Source organism: Gopherus flavomarginatus, chromosome 11 (genome assembly GCF_025201925.1).
Source record: "Gopherus flavomarginatus isolate rGopFla2 chromosome 11, rGopFla2.mat.asm, whole genome shotgun sequence".
NCBI lineage: Eukaryota > Metazoa > Chordata > Testudines > Testudinidae > Gopherus > Gopherus flavomarginatus.
The window spans coordinates 19009636-19031362 of NC_066627.1; the positions used below are offsets into that span (position 1 = coordinate 19009636).

The 21727-nt window shown below is 45.0% G+C and overlaps 1 pseudogene; it reads right to left on the reverse strand.

The window, feature by feature from the left end:
• Positions 1-220: 220 nt before the first annotated feature.
• On the reverse strand, positions 221-13650 carry LOC127030948 (olfactory receptor 6B3-like; annotated as a pseudogene).
• Between the last annotated feature and the right edge of the window lie 8077 nt (positions 13651-21727).

The window sequence follows — 21727 nt, forward strand, 5'->3', positions numbered from 1 at the left end:
ATGTCATATATCTGGAAGAAAGTAGGTTGCATATAGAGGATTGAGGACTGTACCATCAAAAGCAGTTACTCTGAAAAGGGCTTGGGTGTTATGGTAGATAACCAACTGAATTTGAGATCCCAGTGTGACGATGTGGCTAAGAGAGTTAATCAATCTCTGGATGTATCAAAAGGGAATATCAAGTAGGAATAGAGAGGTTGTATTGCATACATATACAGCATTACTGTGTTCGTGACTGCAATACTGGTTCCAGTTCTGATGTCCACACTTCAAAAGGGATCTTGAAAAACTGGGAAGTGTTAAAAAAAGAGCTGTGAGAATGATCATGGGTTTGAAAAATCTGTCTTCCAGTGAGGCACTCAAGAAGCTACATTTATTTAGCTTAGGCAAGAGAATGTTAACAAGCAACTTGATCACAGTCTGTATGTTCCGAAACAGGGAGAACAGTTCTGACTGTGGAAATGTGTTTGATCTTAGCAGATAAAGAATTCAATGGTTAGAACCTGAAGCTAAACAAATTCAGATTTGAAGTAAAGGAGCACATTTTTTTTAAAGTGGGAGTAAATATTATTGGAACAACTTACCCAGGGATGTGGTGGATTTTAGTCTTTAAAATGAGATTGGATGTCTCTTCCAAATGTTCAGATTCAACTAGGAGTTTTGTGCTGGATTCAGCTCTGGTAAAGGTAAAGGTCCTCCAAGCGTCACAGCTAAATGCAAGGTGGAACAGATTGTTTAGAATAAGTAATTAGCACATATCAAAAAGGACCATTCAAGGTAAAGTGGCCCTGTCATAAACAGATAGTTAAGGGTTAATGCCTCTTTTACCTGTAAAGGGTTAGGAAGTTCACCTAGCCTAGCTGACACCTGACCAGAGGAATCAATGGGGGAACAAGATGTTTCAAAAGGAAGGAGGGAAGTTTTCCTTTGTTTAGAATCTCAGTTTCAGCCAGAGTGAAAAAGATCAAGGAACCAGCCTCTTAACAGAGTAGTAAGTTTTAGAAAGGAATAAATAGGTTTATGTTTATTTTCTTTATAACTTGTCTTGGTATCATTAAGGGAATTATCAAAATTGGGTATCTGGGTATTTTTTGTGTAACTAAGTTTTTACCCAGGGGAATATCCTCTGTGTTTGGAATCTGTTTTCTGTGAGAGTAGCTGGTATGCTAATCTCTTCCAGAGGGTTTTCTTTTACTTTTCTTTTCTTTAATTAAAAGCCTTTTTCTTAATACCTGATTGATTTTTTCCTTGGTTTTAGATTCAAGGGGGTTGGATCTGGATCCACCAGGAGTTGATGAGAGAAAGGAGGGGGGATGGTTAATTTCTCCTTGTTTTAAGATCCAAGGGATTTGGATCTGTGTTCACCAGGAAACTGGTGAAGTCTTTCAAGACCACCCAGGGAAGAAAAGTGGTGCTTGGGGGTGGTGGCAGCGATACCAGATCTAAGCTGGTAATTAAGCTTAGAAATGTCCATGCAGGTCCCCACATCTGTACCCTAAAGTTCAGAGTGGGGAAGGAACCTTGACAAGCCCATTAACCCTTCTGCAGTCATTTGGCAAAAACAGGGGGTTAGTGCATCGCATATTGTTGTAATAAGCCAAGCCATAAATCCAGTGTCTCTGTTCAGTCCAGGATTTTTAATGTTTACCAGAGTTATGAATTTAAGCTTCCAGGCTCACCTTTTGAAAGTGTGGTGGGCAGATACTTCATCAGAGAAGTAGATTGCATCATGGAACGGACCACCCAAATACACCGAGACATCCTGTTCAACACAGAAATAACCTCTCCTCTGACCGCACACCAATAGTTGTCACAGACCATTCCACAGTGGAATCCACAGAGGGTATCATCAAACAACTATGACCTATATTAGATGGGGACCCGATCCTGAAATAAAACTTTCCTGAACTCCCACTTCTGGCCTTCATGCAACTCCCTCCAACCTCTCCAAGCTCATCATCAGAAGCAAGCTCCCCACAGACCAGGACTTCCCAGATATAGACTGGCAGACAAGTGCTAGTAGTAATAATAGGGCTCAGATTTTCCTGGATGTAATAGCTGATGGATTTCTTCACCAAGTAGTTGAAGAACCAACAAGAGGGGATGCCATTTTAGATTTGGTTTTGGTGAGTAGTGAGGACCTCATAGAAGAAATGGTTGTAGGGGACAACCTTGGTTTGAGCGATCATGAGCTAATTCAGTTCAAACTAAATGGAAGGATAAACAAAAAATAGATCTGTGTCTAGGGTTTTTTATTTCAAAAGGGCTAACTTTAAAAAATTAAGGAAATTAGTTAGGTTTGGACTGAAGACAACGTGGATCGAAAGGCAGAGGACGCCTGGAACTACTTCAAGTCAAAGTTGAAGAAACTATTAGAAGCCTGCATTCCAAGAAAGGGGAAAACATTCGTAGTCAGAAGTCATAGACCAAGCTGGATGAGCAAGCATCTCAGAGAGGTGATTAAGAAAAAGCAGAAAGAGGGGAGGAATAGCTCAGTGGTTTGAGCACTGGCCTGCTAAACCCACGGTTGTGAGTTCAGCTCTTGAGGGGATCATTCAGGAATCTGGGGCAAAAATCTGTCTGGGGATTGATCCTGCTTTGAGCCAGGGGTTGGACTAAATGACCTCCTGAGGTCCCTTCCAACCCTGATATTCTATGAAAACCTACAAAAAGTGGAAAATGGGAGTGATCAACAAAGTAAAGATACCATACTGAGGTCAGAACATGTAGGGATAAAGTGAGAAAGGCCAAAAGCCATGTAGAGTTGGACCTTTCACAGGGAATTAAAACCATTAGTAAAAGGTTCTATAGCCATATAAATAATAAGAAGTGGGATGGAGTGGAAGTTAATGGTAACCTAGGCATGGCTCAATATCTAAACAAATACTTTGCCTCAGTTTTTAATGAGTCTAATGAGGAGCTTAGGGATAATGGTAGGATGACAAATGGGAATGAGGATATGGAGGTAGATATTACCATATCCGAGGTGATAGCCAAACTCGAACAGCTTAATGGACTAAATTGGGGGGCCCAGATAATCTTCATCCAAGTATATTAAAGGAACTGGCACATGAAATTGCAAGCCCATTAGGAAGAATTTGTAATGAATTAGTAAACTCAGAGATTGTACTGTATGACTGGAGAATTGCTAACATAGTTCCTATTTTTAAGAAAGGAAAGAAAAGTGATCCTGGCAACTACAGGCCTGTTAGTTTGACATCTGTAGTATGCAAGCTCTTGGGGAAAAAATTGAAGGAGAAAGTAGTGAAAAATAGCTAATGTTAGTACCATTATACAAGGCACTGGTGAGACCTCATCTGGGATATTGTGTACAGTTCTGGTCTCCCATGTTTAAGAAGGATGAATTCAAACCGGAACAGGTACAGAGAAGGGCTACTAGGATGATCTGAGGAATGGAAAAGCTGTCTTATGAAAGGCGACTCAAAGAGTTTGGCTTGTTTAGCCTAACCAAAAGAAGGCTGAGGAGGCATATGATTGCTCTTTATAAATATATCAGAGGGATAAATATCAGGAAGGGAGAGAAATTGTTTAAACTGAGTACCAATGTGGACACAATAATAAATGGATATAAACTGGACATCAGCAAGTTTAGATTTGAAATTAGGTGACGGTTTCTAACCATCAGAGGAATGAAGTTCTGGAACAACCTTCCAAGAGGAGCAGTGGGGGCAAAAGACATATCTGGCTTCAAGACTAAGCTTGATAAGTTTATGGAGTGGATAGTATGATGGGATAGGCTAATTTTGGCAATTAATTGATCTTTGACTGTTAGTGGTAAATATGCCCAGTGGTCTGTGATGGGATGTTAGGTGGGTTGGGATCTGAGTTACTACAGAGAATTCATTCCTTAGTGCTGGCTGGCGAGTCTTGCCCACATGCTCAGCGTTAGCTGATGGCCATATTTGGGGTCAGGGTTGGGACAGGGCCTTCCAGAAGGGGGAGCAAGCAGGCCCGGGCCCCAGAAGGGCCCCCATGAGAATGTCGGAGGCTCTCCCCTGCCTCCCCCCAGCCCCTGGCACCTCAGCACCCCTCGTCCAGGAGTGGTCCTGGACAGTGCTGCAGTGGCATTGCTCCAGTTGGGACTGAGCACCTCCCGCTCAGAGCCCCATGGTTAGCAGGTGAGGCTGCAAGCTGCAGCCAAGAGGAGGGAGCTCAGGTCCCTCCAGAGACACGCCTCTGCAGTGCTGTCCAGGGTCATTCCTGGATTCGGCTGCTGAGGCTCCGGGAGAGGGGTGGGCAGGGGTAAGAAGCATGGTAATGGGGTTGGGGGGGTTGGATAAGGGGAAGGGAGCTCCTGGGACAGTCAGGGCACAGGGAGGGGGCAGAGGTTCTGTGGAGGGGCGGTCAGGGGACAGAGAATGGGTGGTTGGATTGTGGCCATTCTGGGGGTCTGTCTGGACTCGGAGAGGGGGTGAATAGGGGTCAGGGCTGTCAGGGGACAGGAAGCAAGGGTGGTTCGTGGGAGGTGGGGTCCTGGGGTGGTGGTTGGGGGAGTCTCAGGGGGATAGTCAGGGGGTAAGTTGCAGCATGGGTTGGGGATTCTGAGGGGGGTAGTCGGGGGGCAGGAAGTGGGTGGGGGTCGGATTCAGTGGTTCTCAAACTTTTGTACTGGTGACTCCTTTCACATAGCAAACCTCTGAGTGCGACCTCCCCATAAATTGAAAACACTTTGTTTATATATTTAACACTATTATAAATGCTGGAGGGAAAGCAGGTTTAAGGTGGGGGCTGACCTAAATGAACCCAAAGTTATGGAGACAGATATGAGTTAAGGAAGCCAGCAGAGTATCAGAAACCTGGAAAAAATCTCTGACTGGATGGGCTCAGGCGTTTGGTCACAAGCTGAGGTGGTTCAAAAATTTTGGATTTTTTTAAGCAGAATTTTTTTATTGTTTCTTTAAACAATCAAAAACAGCAGATAGCAAATATTTGGCCACACATTTCTGAAACCCCAAACCATGTTCAGTTTTGGCAGACTAATTTCAGCTTTTTAATTAAAAAAACCACAACTAATTTTGAAGGAAAGCAGACATTGCCTGTGATTTTTTCTGCTTTTTAAAAAACCCTAGTTTTCAATCCAAAAAAATGTTTTGACAAAAAATATTTGTCCAACCCTTTCAATGAGCTTTAATACCTTTTAGCACTAGCTGATGCTGAGAACCAGTGATACCGTGTAAAGGTGACTAGAAAAGAAGTTTTCTCAAATCTGGGTTTCTGCCGAGATGCAGAAGGTTTTTATGTTTATTTTCCCCAGGGCGGCCTGGAGGGATGGGGGGGGGGGAAAGTGGAGCAATTTGCCCCAGGCCAAGTGGGGCAATTTGCCCCGGGCCCCACAGGGGCCCCCACGAGAATATAGTATTTTACAGTATTGCAACTTTTTTTTTATGGAAGGGGCCCCTGAAATTGCTTTGCCCCAGGCCCCCTGAATCCTCTGGGCAGCCCTGGGTTGGGAAGGAATTTTCCTCCAGGGCAGACTGGCAGAGGCCCTGGTGGGGGTTTGCCTTCCTCTGTAGTGTGCGGCATGGGTCACTTGCCAGAGGATTCTTGGCACCTTGAGGTCTTTAAACCACAATTTGAGGACTTCAGTAGCTAAGACATAGGTTAGGGATTTTTTTACAAGAGTGAATGGGTGAGATTCTGTGGCCTGCGTTGTGCAGGAGGTCAGACTAGACGATCATAATGGTCTCTTCTGATCTTAAAGTCTATGATTCTATGACACACCAACTCAAAGGAGCAACAGACCCTGCCATAACAGATGCAAAACCTGCAGACATATCTCCACTGCTACAATGATCGTCACTCCCCAGAACACACTTTTCAAGATCCATGGGTCCTACACATACTTATCACAACACGTGGTGCACCTCATCCCGTGCACTAAGTGACCCACTAACAGCTATGTGGGTGATATTGACAAACACTACACACTCAGATACACTCACATAGGAAAATGATAGAAGACAAAAACACCATGTCACCTGTGAGTAAATACTTTTCACAAAGCTATCACTCTATATCTGACTTATCATCCTCATCCTGCAAGGAAACCTGCACAACGCTTACGAAAGATAAGCCTGGGAGCTTACATTCATAACTTTGCTAAACCCTAAAAATCCTGGACTGAACAGAGACCTTGGATTTATGGCTTATTACAAAGATGTGTAGCGTACTAACCCTTCTTTTTGTCCTGCAATTGCAGAGGTGTTAATGGGCCACTCTACCTTGAATGGGCCCTTAGAATATGTGCTAACTACTTATACTAAACAGTCTGTTCTACATTGCATTTTGTGGTGACCCTTGAAATAGTTTTCCCAGACTTTCAGAAAAGCTCTGTATGGCTTGAAAGCTTGTCTCGCTCACCAACAGAAGTTGATCCAATAAAAGATATTTATTGTCTATCTGAAACCCAGATGGAGCTGCATGCTGATATGTTGTTGGTACACAGAGCAGTGTGGCCGCATCCCCAGCACCAAGAGTGGAAGACCAGCAAGAAGATTCCACCCCAAGACAGGGAAGGGGCAAGAAGTGATAAGTGATGGTCACATTAACACCACCCTATACCGAAAACCTACCGACCACTATGCCTATCTTCATGCCTCCAGCTTCCATCCCAGGCACATCACATGATCCATTGTCTACAGCCAACCATTGAGGTACAACCGCATCTGCTCTAACCCCTCAGACAGAGACCAACACCTACAAAATCTCCACCAAGCATTCTCAAAACTACAATACCCGCACGAGGAAATAAGGAAACAGATCAACAGAGCCAGATATGTACCCAGAAGCCTCCTACCGCAAGACAAACCCAAGAAAGAAACCAACAGGACTCCACTAGCCATCACATACAGTCCCCAGCTAAAACCCCTCCAACGCATCATCAGGGATCTACAACCCATCCTGGACAATGACCCCACACTTTCACAGGCCTTGGGTGGCAGGCCAGTCCTCGCCCACAGACAACCTGCCAACCTGATGCATATTCTCACCAGTAACTGCACACCGCACCATAATAACTCTAACTCAGGAACCAATCCATGCAACAAACCTCGATGCCAACTCTGCCCACATATCTACACCAGCGACACCATCACAGGACCTAACCAGATCAGCCACACGATCACCAGTTCATTCACCTGCACGTCCACCAATGTAATATACGCCATCATATGCCAGCAATACCCCTCTGCTCTGTACATCAGACAAACTCGACAGTCTCTACGGGAAAAGATAAATGGACACAAATCAGATATTAGGAATGGCAATATACAAAAACCTGTAGAAGAACACTTCAACCTCCCTGGCCACACTATAGCAGATCTTAAGGTGGCCATCCTGCAGCAAAAAAACTTCGGGACCAGACTTCAAAGAGAAGCTGCTGAGCTTCAGTTCATCTGCAAATTTGACACCATCAGCTCAGGTTTAAACAAAGACTGTGAATGGCTTGCCAACTACAAAAGCAGTTTCTCCTCCCTTGGTTTTCACACCTCAACTGCTACAACAGGGCCTCATCCTTCCTGATTGAACTAACCTTGTTATCTCTATCTTGCTTGCATATATATACCTGCCCCTGGAAATTTCCGCTACATGCATCCGACGAAGTGGGTATTCACCCACAAAAGCTCATGCTCCAAAACGTCGGTTAGTCTATAAGGTGCCACAGGATTCTTTGCTGCTTTTACAGATCCAGACTAACACGGCTACCCGACTGATACCTAAGGAGCAATGAAACAGTTGCCTTGATTACAAACATGTGGTCTGTCATAGCAGGAAAACCAAGATGTGGGCAGCTCAAAAAGGCACAATTAAGAGATGTTATGGTTACAGTGCTAATTGCACTTCCAACCACTGCCTGGTCTCTCCGAGTCTTTTGTCTCACTTATTTGGTCTCTTGCCCATGGAATCTTATGATCCTTCTACTCTTGGACCAGGACCTCGGTACAAACCCCTAATCTAATGCCAACCTCTTATTACTGAATAGGTTCAACTGGACATGTGTGTTTCCTCTCTTTGGGGGCCTATGACCACTGATATGGTGATAAACATCCTTCTGAAAACAAGTTCAGTTATTAGCAAACAGAACAGAGTTTTAGATGAAATCATTTCAAAACAACAACCAGACCAAATGCATGTTTTGACCCCTCTAATCTTACGTTTCACTAAAGTTAAGTCCAATGGTCTTTCCACTTAAGTTACAGGAATAGAACAGAACCAGTTTCCCTTCTCTTAGTAAGTCAAGGAGCTTTTGGACCTATTTTGTCTTCCAGAGCATGATTCCCCCTATTGTGTCCTTGGGTTTTTTTTGTTTTTTTTTTTTAAAAAACACCCTCACTATGTCTCTCTGGCCACCAATTACAATATTGTTCAGCAATCTGTGTTACAGGCCTGAGGTGTGAAATCTTCTTTCTTCTGTCTCAGACCTGTTTCTCACAGTTAGCCAGCCCAACATGCTAAGATGCTGCTGCCAGATGGTTGCTCTGTTGTTTGGTGATTAGAATCATTCAGCCTTAATGGGTTACAAACATCGCTCTTGCGACTGGTGAGGGGAGATGTGCTGTCCCTCTCCCTTACATTTTAATATGACATCTGTGAAATCTAGTACGTAGACCATATTTTGGGAAAGAGATCAAGGTTCATAACTGAGTTCCCCACTTTTTTCATAACAGGTTTTGCTCATTTTGATTTATTTTCTATGTAAACCATGCTTTATTGTTTCACATTTGTCTGAAATACCAGATCATAGAATCAGAGAAATGTTGGATTGGAAGCTACCTTGAGAAGTCATCAAGTCCAGCCCATGTGCTGAGGCCGGACTGAGTAAACATAGACCATCCCTGACAGGTGTTTGCCCAACCTGTTCTTAAAATTCTCCAATGATGGGGATTCCACAGCCTCCCTTGGGAGCTTGTTCCGGAGCTCAGGTACCCTGAGACTTAAAACGTTTTTCCTAATACCTAACCTAAATCTCCCTGGCTGCAGATTAAGCCCATTCTTGTCCTCTCTACAGTGGACATCAAGAACAATTGATCACCTTCCTCTTTATAACAACCTTTAACATATGTGTAGATTGCTATCAGGTCCCCCCTCAGACTTATCTTCTCAATATTAAATATGCCCAGCTGTTTTCTCCTTTCTCACAGGTCAGGTTTTCTAAACCTTTGATCTCTTTTGCTGCTCTGCTCTAGACTTGTTCCAATTTGTCAATTTGGAGCACAGAACTGGATACAGCACTCCAGCTGTCTATGTAGACATTGCTAATGCTGCTTCTTTCAATGAAAACAAGAGGTGATTGTGGCCTAATAATTTAGTGAATGCTTGAGGCTGGGGTAAATTTACCTTTGTAAAGATGACCAGAATCACACAAAGCCCATGTACTTAAGTCCTTCTTAAATCTTCAAAATATGACTCTGAAAATCGCACAATTCAGGGAATCTGTCTATGCACAGCTTATGAATCCTGGTGGATGTTATAAAAGTGTTGAATCATGGAATGCCTCAGTAAGAGCAGATGGTTGACAGGACTGTAGCACATCTCTTTCAGACAGGGTAGGTCATTAAATCGTAATGTTCACCTATTCAGAAGGAACTGGGAAACCAGTTCAGCCAAGGCTGTCTACACTACATCCTCTGCTGGTGAAACTTACTTTGCTCAGGGATGTGAATATTCCACTCATCCCCCGAGTGACATAAGTTACACCAACATAAGCGCTTGTGTGCACAACACTATGTCAGAGGGAGAGTTTGTCCTCCCGACACAGCTTATGCCACTCGCAGAGGTGGGGTTTTATGCCAACCAGAAAGCTTTCTCCTGTCGGCACAGAACATCTTCACCACATGTGCCCTGCAGTGGGGCAGCTGTACTGGTACAGTCCTATATGTATAAACATGGCCCAAGTTTCTCTGCAGGGCTCTGGAGTGTGGAAAATGCCCTGCAGCAGAACAAAGAAACCCAGGCAGTGGTGCAAGCCTTTAGAAACCATGGAGGTTCAGTGAGTCAGGAGGAGACAGACAGAAAATGTTGGGCAGGAGAGAGTATGAGACAGACTTGCTTCCCTAGCAGGGTGTCCTTGTTTAACTCTGGGATTACTGAGGGAGAAGAAAGCTAGCTGACTTAGAAAGAGAAAGAGAGACTCCATGATTCAGAGATGCAGCCAGGTGGATGTGCAGTGGATCCTGGACACCCCAGAAGACTCTGTCATAAGCCCATAGAAAGTTCCAGAACAATGAGGAAACTGAGGCAAAGAAATGCATGTTGGTGTGTTTATTATTTCTGCCTGGATCTATATATTTTCTTTGATACATGAAGAGTTCAAGAACCCTATTCAGATCCTGCCTGTGTGTCTGTTTGTGTCACTATCGAGTGCTTCATAAGAGCTGTTGTGTGAGAATGACACACTCTTGGTCTGAGATGCTCAGGTTTCTTCATTCAAATCTTTATTTGAACCAAAAGCGCACCTTGTGATGACAGTTCCTATTAGAGTGGGAAATAACAGATGTATGGAAAAAAACAGGCATCAGTCACCCTCCCCTGGGGTGTAGGTGGGTCGCAATGACATTCTCCTAACACACTACCAAACCCCTTACATTTTAAATCAGATATACCCATCCATGATGTCATAGGGAATCACTCAGACCCATAAGGGGTTCTACCACTGCCTGCCATGTAACTTTCCAGAAGTCACATCTTCCAATTTACATATTCATTACTCTTTTCCAATCAACATGAAGTATTATGTGTCTTGTCCAACTCATACAATGCACATGCATATGCTTCAGCTTGCATAATGTTTGCTGTCCATGCTATTTTCATGTTGTTATTTCTCTTTTTACCCTTTACTCCATATAGGGATTTTCCTATTTTTCCTCAAGTAGGTTTTGGCAGTTTGTTCAGGTGTCTTCCCTATCATCTATTCTCCGCACATATCACCCCTGTCCTACACAGTGGCTTATAAATGTCAGTTAAGCAAGTTTACATTAAAACAAGTCAGAAAAGCAACAACCATGCCAAACAAAGGCTTGGCTGAAAGGCAGCCAAGGCAGAATAAATATCAAGGTGGTGTGTAAGTAAAGAAAGAACTGACAGGGATTTGTAGGGGATCTTAATGCAAGACAGTCTCTGTTAGCAAGAGTTAGGCTAGCTGTAACCCTAATAATGCGAGATTTGTAGAAGTGAGGATTGTGTGAAGCGAGTGGGAAAGAACTGTGGGAGAAGTTGTTGCAATCTTGTGTCGATAATTAGGAATGTAAATTGGCATCTAAATAGAAGTGAGAAAAATAAGATAACAAGATAGCCTATGTATAAACAAAATGCAGCTGTTGCTCATTATTGTAGGTAACAAAAAGTATAAATGCTTGCTGTAATTGTTTACTTTGAGAGAGACCTGCGTAGGAGGGGGAAACACTGCGTCCTAGGGTACTCTCTCCCTCTTTGCAATTGCTTGAGAATAAATGAAGTATCTGACTCTGCTGCACCCAACCAACAAGTGAGAACTGAGTTTTTCTCCGACAATGGTCTGTCCTAACTTATATCATTAGATATTACCATCAAGGCACTTCCCAGCAGTTAAACTATAAACCCAGGATATCTATACCATGGGGAGTTCTGGAAGAGGATGTACTTAGGCTACTGGGGAGGCTAAAGGGGTTATTTTTGCTCCTGGTGGGGGTCTAGGGCAGTTGGGATACGGTAAAGTGGTAACAGATGGACTGCCTACACCCAGGACATGCTCTTGAGGTGCCTGGAAGAGACAGTTCTGCAGCCTGCTCAGATTTCAGGAAATGTAAAGCACACAGGTCCAGTGGATTTGGACCCAACACAGCAGCCTGGAAAATTTTTCCTGGAGGGAGTTTTAATGGGGCTGTGTGTGCAAGGCATTCTCCATTAACTGGGTTGTAATTTCTTGGTGTCTCCAAAATCATAAACCTCCGTCTGTAGAAACATCCAGGTTACCCTAGATGTGAAATATGGATAGCTACATCATAGAAAAAGGAAAAATGAACAAAATAGCTCATTTCTCTTTTTCTTTCATACCCACCCACATCCACACACTTGCACACTTTTCAGGTAACCTTTGAGTTATAAAACCATTGGTGAAGCAGAATCATTTGCATTCAAGAATCTAGAATGTTGTTGGAGTGTTTGACATTAGAATTTCTCTGCTGAATTTTCTTCCCTTGTGATTTCACTTGAAAATGTGGGCATAGAACTTTACTACATCTTGGGAGAAAGCAACATTTTATGGAAGCAGCAAAGAATCCTGTGGCACCTTATAGACTAACCGACATTTTGGAGCATGAACTTCCGTGGGTGAATACCCACTTCATCAGATGCGTGTAGTGGAAATTTCCAGGGGCAGGTATATATATGCAAGCAAGCTAGAGATAATGAGGTTAGTTCAATCAGGGAGGATGAGGCCCTGTTGTAGCAGTTGAGGTGTGAAAACCAAGGGAGGAGAAACTGCTTTTGTAGTTGGCAAGCCATTCACAGTCTCTGTTTAATCCTGAACTGATGGTGTCACATTTGCAGATGAACTGAAACTCAGCAGTTTCTTTTTGAAGTCTGGTCCTGAAGTTTTTTTTGCTGCAGGACGGCCACCTTATGGTCTGCTATAGTGTGGTCAGGGAGGTTGAAGTGTTCTCCTACAGGTTTTTGTATATTGCCATTCCTAATATCTGATTTGTGTCCATTAATCCTTTTCTGTAGAGATGGATTACTCTTCCCAAGGCACCTTTCACCTCTTTGTTCCTCAGGCTGCAGACAGTGGGGTTGAACATGGGAGTCACCACTGTGTAGAGCAGGGAGAACACCTTGTTGAAATCCAGAGACTGGTTTCCTGAGGGCACCACATACATGATGATCAAAGCCCCGTAGAAAGTTGAGACAACAATGAGGTGAGAGGAACAAGTGGAAAAGGCCTTTTTCCTCCCAGCAGTGGATGGGATTCCCACGATGGTTAGGATGACATAGATGCAGGATGTAATGGTCAGGACCAATGGGGCCAGGGTAATGATGGAAGCTAAGATCAGGGATGTTACCTTAATGATGCTGGTGTCTTCACAGGAAAGTCTCAACACTGCTGTTAAATCACAAAAAAGAGTTAATTTCACCCTGGCTGAAAAATGCCAACTAAGACGTTGTAATTATTGTGAAGGAAGGAGCCACAAATCCACATATCCAAGAAGCAACTGCCAACAGAAGGCAAGTCCTGGGGCTCATCAGAGTTACATAATGGAATGGTCTGCATATTGGTAAGTACTGGCCATAGGACATCCCGGTCAAGAGGAAACATTCAGTAGTGCCCAGGAAGCTAAAAACATACAACTGGATGCAACAACCTGGCAGAGAGATGGTCTTGTCCTACATCAGAAAACTCCTCAGCAGCCTGGGGATGACATTGGAAACATAGCCGGTTTCCAGGAAGGACAAGTTGCTGAGGAAGAAGTACATGGGAGTGTGGAGATGATGGTCAGTCCAAACTGTGAGAATGAGGAGAACGTTCCCAGCAATGGTTGACAGGTAGATAATGAAAAACATCACAAAGAGGGTTATCTGCAGCTCAGGACGGGTCTCAAATCCAACCAGCAGAAATTCTGTGATAGTGGTTTGATTCACCTTCTCTAGCCCAGCCATTTGTTGTCTAGAAAAAAACAATGTTGTGTTGTAAAAAAATTAATGTACTATGGAACATAGACACAATAACACACACACTGCAGATAGTAGGATTAGAATCCTGGCCCTTTAGCTCCAAGATTACAGATTTCTACCAATTATACTAAAAGCAACTGTCACTAGTTACTAATCAGGTAATCCTTGACCCCCCCAAACTCAGTTCTCTTCCCAACATACTACCCCCAATTACCTGTGAAGCGGCTGTCCAACTGGACTTTTAATCTTTAGCCATAAAAGATGCCCCCACAATTTTCTACTATCTCACCTGCTCTTAAACTTTTTCATTCCAACATTTCCATAATCTTATGAACACATTGGAAAGCTCAGAAGTGCTTTACTGCTTGTGATGCCAATATGATCTACTGGTTCTGTCTACCCAGGTACTTACATGAAACCAACAGTGTAATGAGTGCTTGACAAACACTAATTCCTTTATCCTCACACCACTAACATAAATCAGGAACTGCAGCACAGAGAGATCAGCAGTCTTATACCTTGTGTCATCATTTACACCTTTGTAAAACACTATCAGATCAGAACAATCGGGCTAGCTTCTCAGCTGGCATAGCCAGGATATGTCACCTTACTCCAGATAGGGGGATGGCCTGTAATGTTTTGTACAGATGTAAATCAGTTACAGAAAGGCAGATGGGGAATTGCTGAGAATTATTTTCGATATTGGGAGAGCCAGGAATTGAACACATATATCCGATGATTGAACACTGAGCTATCCTTTCTCAGCAGTGAAAGGCATATATTTTTGTTGCATTCCTGGCTGTGCTACTGATGCCTTGGCAGAGGAATGCCATGCACGAAACAGAATGGGCACACAAGATACAACAATACAACTCCCATGAAACACCATGCTGGCACTTCCAAATCAGATTTCTTCAGTTTGGGTCACAAATGGCTGAAAAATCAAAAGCTTTTCCACTTTCACAGGTTTGGTTTTTGGACAAAGAAGTTGAAATTGGTCATTTTTTGTGGGAGAGAAAAAGTTTAATTGAAAATCCAACTTTACATCAAAAACCAGTTTTGGTGGAAAATTTTCAGCCTACCCTCCTCTTAGCCTCAAAGACATTAGTGCCTGTTTCTTATCTAACTTGTACCATTGTAAAGCATGATTAACTATTAAATGCAATGGGCCTGATTATCAACTCACCCAGGTGTGAATTAAAGTCAATGGGGTTGATTATTGCACTGGTATAAATCAGAAGTCAACATTAATGAGAGTAGGATCTTTTAACTCAAGTCAAGCGATCACCAATCAGTCTAGCTACCCCACAGGTGTTTGTTACAAGGCACCAATGTTGTCTTAGCCCAAACGTTTGTGAGTGTCTAGATATTTACAACTGTGCATGTTCATCTAGGTTAACTGTTGTTAAAAGGAACACAACTCTTGTCTTGACAAATCACCTTTCAATGTCATTGAATCATTGTCATTGGATATACAATAAATCCATTCCTAATTTTCTCTTGCTTGTCTTCTTGAGTGCAGATTGAAAACAGGTGAAAAACAATCAATTTACACTAACAAAAAGAATGAAAATCTTACCTGATGTAGAAGTTTGTATGATATTCCTTCTGACATAAAACCTTCTGTTAGCATCTATCTATCTATCTATCAAGATACGTATCTTTTGAGTGGCTGTGCACTCTCATGTCCTTTGGGTTTTTCAGGACATTGTCCCATCAGTAACGAGATAAACTCATTAATACCATTTATTTTTCTTTGGGAGACACTGAGAAATAGCCTGTGCCTTTCTGGTCTCAAACCAATCTCCTCTCACTTCCCAGTCATCCACTGTATATATAGTTTTGTGGATTATAATTTCAAAGGGATTTATTAACATGTTTGCCTTGTTGAGCTCAAACTCAGTTGGACTATTTTAATTCTGCTCCCTGATGGGATTTTTACTAACTTCCTACCCTGACAAATGAAATAGAAATAATAGGAAATCGACCTTTCCCTGTCCTAAATAGCTTTGAAAATCCCACACTCTATCTTTCCACAAAGTTGAACAGATAGGCAGTCAGGGACAGATTTTTAAAGGATTTTAAGAGCCTATTGTGATTTCCAAAAGCACACAAGAGCCAATGCCCATTTAAATCAATGGGAGTTAGGAGGCTAGATACTTCTGAAAGTTCCATAAGGTCCCTAAGTACCTTTAACATCTGTCCCCAGGTGACTAACTCCCATTGATTTCAAAATCTGGCCTACAGTTGTTACGCAATATAGCTACCCCTTTTCCACACCTCATCATCTTCTACCCCTAGTGCCCATTAACTGATCCTTTCCTATCCTTTTCTCTGAGTGGCTATCTTATCTTATTATACCACACCTTTCACATGAGTTATAGTACCTTTTTCATAGGACTCATCCACTGCTGTCATTTAAACAAACACTTTTAAGACTACAGGCCCACCCTCTACTCCGGGTTCCAGCCCAGGGCCCTGTGGTTTGCAGCTGTTTATAGTGCCTTCTGTAACAGCTGCATGACAGCTACAATTCCCTGGGCTACTTCCCCATGGCCTCCTCCAAATACCTTCTTTATCCTCACCACAGGACCTTCCTCCTGGTGTCTGATAATGCTTGTACTCCTTAGTCCTCCAGCAGCACACACTCTCACTTTCAGCTCCTTGTGCCTCTTGCTCCCAGCTCCTCACATGCACTTCCTCTCCTCTGGCTCCCCGCTCCCTGACTGGAGAGAGCTCCTTTTGACGCCCAGGTGCCCTGATTAGCCTGCCTTGATTGGCTGCAGGTGTTCTAATCAGCCTGTCTGCCTTAATTGGTTCTAGCAGATTCCTGATTACTCTAGTGCAGCCCCTGCTCTGCTCACTCAGGGAACAGTGACCAGTATATTTGCCCTCTACCAGACTCCTGTACCCCACTGGCCTGGATCTGTCACATATCCCTCCTCCCTGCTCAACATGACGGGGTTGGGCAGCTTGGGATGCCAGACAGTGCACACGTGACAAGCCATCAGCATTACTGTGAAGGCTCCCTGCTCTGTGTTGCACATGGAACTGGAAAGGTTAGAGGGATAAGAACCACCTGGTCACCCTTGTGTTCTTCTCCTTGTTCCGCTGCACCCATTGAAGAGGGGCATGGTCAGTCACGAGGACAAATCTGCGCCCGAGCAAGTAGTAGCGCAATGCTTCCATGGCCCATTTTACGGCAAGGCACTCTCTCTCCACCACCGCATATTTTTCTTCCCTCGGAAGGAGTTTCCTACTGAAGTAGAGAATTGGGTGTTCCTCCTCCCCGACCATCTGTGATAGAACGGCCCCAACCCTACTTCCGATGCATCTGTCTTCAGGATAAATTCCTTGATGAAATCAGGGGCTATCAGTACGGGGTTACTGCAGAGAGCAGTCCGTAGGTCCGTGAATGCTTCCTCTGCTGCGTCAGACCATCTCATCAGATCAGATCCACAGGTTTTCACTTGGTCTGTCAGGGGGCTTGCTCTTGTGGCAAAATGGGGAATAAATAATGGGTGATACCCCATTACACCTAGGAATGCCCGGACTTGTTTCTTGCTACGTGATCAGGGCCAATTTTGGATGGCCTCCAACTTGTTCACTTGGGGTTTTACCAGACCTTTTCTCACAATGTAGCCAAGATATTTGTCCTCCGTAAACCCTACAGCGCACTTGGCAGGGTTTGCTGTAAGGCCAGTTCGCCTGAAGGTATCAAGGACTGCCTCCACCTTCTCTAGGTGAGTTTCCCAGTCTGGGGTATGAATGACCACATCGTCCAAGTAGGCAGCAGCATAACTGTTATGCGGGGATAATAGCTTGTCCATGAGGTGCTGGAAAGTAGCCGGGGCCCCATGTAGTCCAAAAGGGAGGACTATATATTGAAAAAGACCTCCTGGGGTAGAGAATGCAGTCTTTTCCTTTTCGTCTTCCGCAAGGGGAATCTGCCAGTACCCGTTTGTCAAGTCTAGTGTAGTCAAGTACCGGGCATTACCCAGATGGTCCACTAGCTCATCTATGTGAGGTATGGGATACACATCGAACTGGGATATTTCGTTTAGTTGCCGGAAGTCGTTGCAAAACCTTGTGGTGCCATCAGGTTTGGGCACCAGTACGATTGGGCTGGACCACTGACTGTGGGATTCTTTGATGATCCCCAACTCCAGTAATTTTTTTACTTCTGCTTTTATTTCCTCCCTTTTGGCCTCTGGCATCCGATAAGACCTCATTGTTATTCTAACCCCAGGGTTCGTGATGATGTGGTGATATGTCTCGGTTGTTCGACCAGGTTTTGTCGAGAACACATCTTGGTTCTGGAAAATCATCTCAGACACCTCATTCTTCTGGTCTGATGTTAAATCGGGAGACACTCTCACCTGTTTGGAAGGCTTGTTTTCCTGGGTTAGGTCTTTTTGGACAGTTATGCATGCCTCTTGTGCATGCCAGGGTTTCAGAAGGTTGATGTGATAAATCTGTTTTTGTTTTCGGCGTCCTGGCTGCCGCACCTTGTAGGTTACTTCCCCCATGGGTTCAACCACCTCATAGGGCCCCTGCCATTGGGCCAGAAGCTTGCTTTCTGCCATGGGTACCAGCACCATCATCCAATCCCCTGGTTGGAACTGTCGGACTTTTGCCTGCCAATTGTAATAGGTTCTCTGGGCCTCCTGTGCCTTTTCCAAATGTTCCTGTAGAATAGGGGTGACACGAACTATCTGGTCTCACATCTGTATTACATGTTCTATTATATTTCCCCCCTCATTGGGTTCCTCTTCCCAGATCTCTTTGGCGATGTCTAGTATGCCACGGGGGTGACGCCCATATAATAACTCGAAGGGGAAAGCCTGAGATACCTCCAGGGTAGCAAACATAATGTAGGGTAGTAGGGTGTCCCAGTCCTTCCCTCCTGACTTACCACCTTCCTTCTCATAGCCTTGAGGGTTCAGTTAAATCTTTCTACCAATCCATCAGTCTGAGGATGGTAGACTGAAGTTCTCAGGGTATGTATATAGAGCAGCGTATAGAGGTCCTTCATTAGTTTTGACATAAATGGGGTTCCTTGGTCTGTTAATATCTCCTTTGGTAGCCCCACTTGGGAAAAGATCCCCACCAGCTTTTTGGCTGTCATTTTAGAGGCTGTGTTCCACAGGGGGACGGCTTCTGGGTAGCGAGTAGCATAGTCCAAAACAAGTGTATATTGGTGGCCCCGAGCTGTCTTCTCCAGGGGTCCCACTAGGTCCATGGCTATTCGCTCAAAGGGGACCTCTATGATGGGAAGGGGTACTAAAGGTGCCCTCAGGTGGGGACGGGGCCTGTGGAGTTGACACTCCAGGCAGGACGCACAGTATGTCCACTCTTCTTCATGTACTCCGGGCCAGAAGATCTGTCGTAGGACTCTTGCCAGGGTCTTCTCTACCCCCAAATGCCCCCCAAAAAGATGACTATGAGCAAGACTTAATACAACGTTCTGGTGTTTTTGAGGTACTAGGATCTGCTGTACCTTCTGCCCCTGTACTGGTGCGACCCAGTATAAGAGATTCTTCTTCATTATGAAGTAGGGTCCTGGTCCCTGGGTTTTCCCTTCCACAGGGACCCCATCTATTTCAGTCACCTCCTTCCTAATGTTGTCGTACCTTGGGTCTTCGGCCTGGTCCCATCCAAAATTTCCTCTCCCAGGGCTAATCTGCCCAAGATCTAGGGGCCCAGTCTCTGTTGTCTCTACTGGTTCAGAAGCGTTAGGGTGGGGGTCAGACTTGGGTGCTTCTCCCTCCTGGGTGGCCTCCTTTTCAGCTGCTCGGGTCTGCCTACCTACGAGAGCGACCCTCTGTCTTTGAATCAGTATTTGGGTTCCCAAGGCTTTAGCTGCCTTCCTTTCCCTTTTCGACTTTCTGCCCTGTCTGGGAATGGAAAACAAATCTGGGGATATTTCATAGAAGACTGGGGGTTGACAGTCTACTGCGGAGGCCTCACTAAATTCAGGGTTCCCCTTTTCCTCCAATCCTCCTACTGGAAGTAAGTTTCCAAACCCTGAGAATTCCCTCCCTATGAGCACCAGGTATGGGAGTTTAGGGACTACACCTGCTGCTACCTCAGTAGTGTTCCCGTGAATCTCAAGTTTTACGGGGATGGTGGGGTAATAACCAACTGTCCCATGGATGCTTGTTATCCCCGTACGCTTAGCCCGCAGCAGTTGACTACACTTCACAAGCTTCCCCGAGACAAGCGTGATAGCACTCCCTGAATCAACCAGTGCCATGGTCTCTACCCCATTTAGCTTTACTGGTCTAGTGTACATATGTGGGGTTAGTGAGACCCCCACAAGGTGGATTAGGGAGCATGGGTCTGCCCAGTTCCCAAGGTTACACTGCATCGGCTCCTCAGCATTGGGACACTGTGCAGCTATAAATCTCCACTCCCCGCAGGCATAACATCTGTATGGAGCCCTGGGCATTCCTCGGTCTCTTGGTTTGGGCAATCTAACATCATGATCCTCTTCTCCCTCTGTGCTCCAACTCTTTATGGCTTCTGGTGAGCCTTCAGCCCCTCTCTTTTTCCACCTGTGATCTCCTGGTGGTCCAGTCACCCAAGCTCTAGGGCTTGGTGCTGCTAGTTTAACCCAGGGTGCCTCTTCCTTAACTGGTCGGGTCAGCTCCCTCACCGTCCTTTGCCTCTTTACCAGTGCAACAACCTCATCATAGGTGGAGGATTGGTTCTGGCTCACCTAGGCACAAAGATCTGGCGGTAGTGCCCTCATGTATCGGTCGATGACCAGAACCTCTAGAATCTCTTCCGGACTCCGGGACTCTGTTTGGAACTACTTTCGTGCGAGTTGGATGAGGTCATACAATTGGGACTGCACGGTTTTGTTTTCCTGGTACCTCCACTCGTGATACCACTGGGCCTGCACTGCGGTCATTACCCCAGATCTGGCCAGGATCTCTGCTTTCAGCTGAGGGGTGGTCTGCTGCAGCCTCTTCAGGGAGATCGTAGTAAGCCTTCTGGGCCTCCCCACACAGGAATGGGGCAAGGATGCCAGACCTCTGATCTCGAGGCCAGGCCTCCCGTAGGACTGTCCTCTCAAAGGCCAGAAGGTATGCCTCTACATCATCCTCCCGTGTCATTTTCTGCAGCCAATGGCTGGCCCATATGATCTGCATCCCATCATGGCCGCAGTTCAGCTCTTTAAGGATCTTTACCTGGTTTACCAGTTCCCGTAACATAGCTCAGTCTTGAGAAGCCTGGTCCATCAGCAGGCGATTAGTCTCTTGCTGCAGCCGCACTGTCTCCTGTTGGGCAGCTGCCTGGACACGAGTAGCCTCCTGCTGGGCCTCCGTAGCTTGTATCAATGCCCGTACTAAGTCATCCATTGTGGTGAAAAAAAATAAACCCTCTACTTTTTTTTTTTTTAAATCACCCTCCTTCTTCTGCCGCGCTGTGCACACCAAATCCCACCCCGGATACCAGTTGTGACAAAGTTTCTCCTCTAGCTTGGTGGGTCCTGCGCTTATTGGCAGATTTGCTCACCTCAGTGATCTTCCCCACAGTCTGGGTCAACTCCTCCTGTGTCTGATCAGGAGTTGGGAGGTTTGGGGGGAACCCGGGCCCACCTTATACTCCAGGTTCCAGCCCAGGGTCCTGTGGATTGCAGGTGTCTATAGTGCCTCTTGTAACAGCTGCATGACAGCTACAACTCCCTGGGCTACTTCCCCATGGCCTCCTCCAAACACCTTCTTTATCCTCACCACAGGACCTTCCTCCTGGTGTCTGATAATGCTTGTACTCCTTAGTCCTCCAGTAGCACACCCTCTCACTCTCAGCTCCTTGTGCCTCTTGCTCCCAGCTCCTCACACACACTTCCTCTCCTCTGGCTCCCCACCAGCTGACTGGGGTGAGCTCCTTTTTAAACCCAAGTGCCCTGATTAGCCTGCCTTGATTGGCTGCAGGTGTTCTAATCAGCCTGTCTGCCTTAATTGGTTCTAGCAGGTTCCTGATTACTCTAGTGCAGCCCTTGCCCTGGTCACTCAGGGAACAGAAAACTACTCAGCCAGTGACCAGTATATTT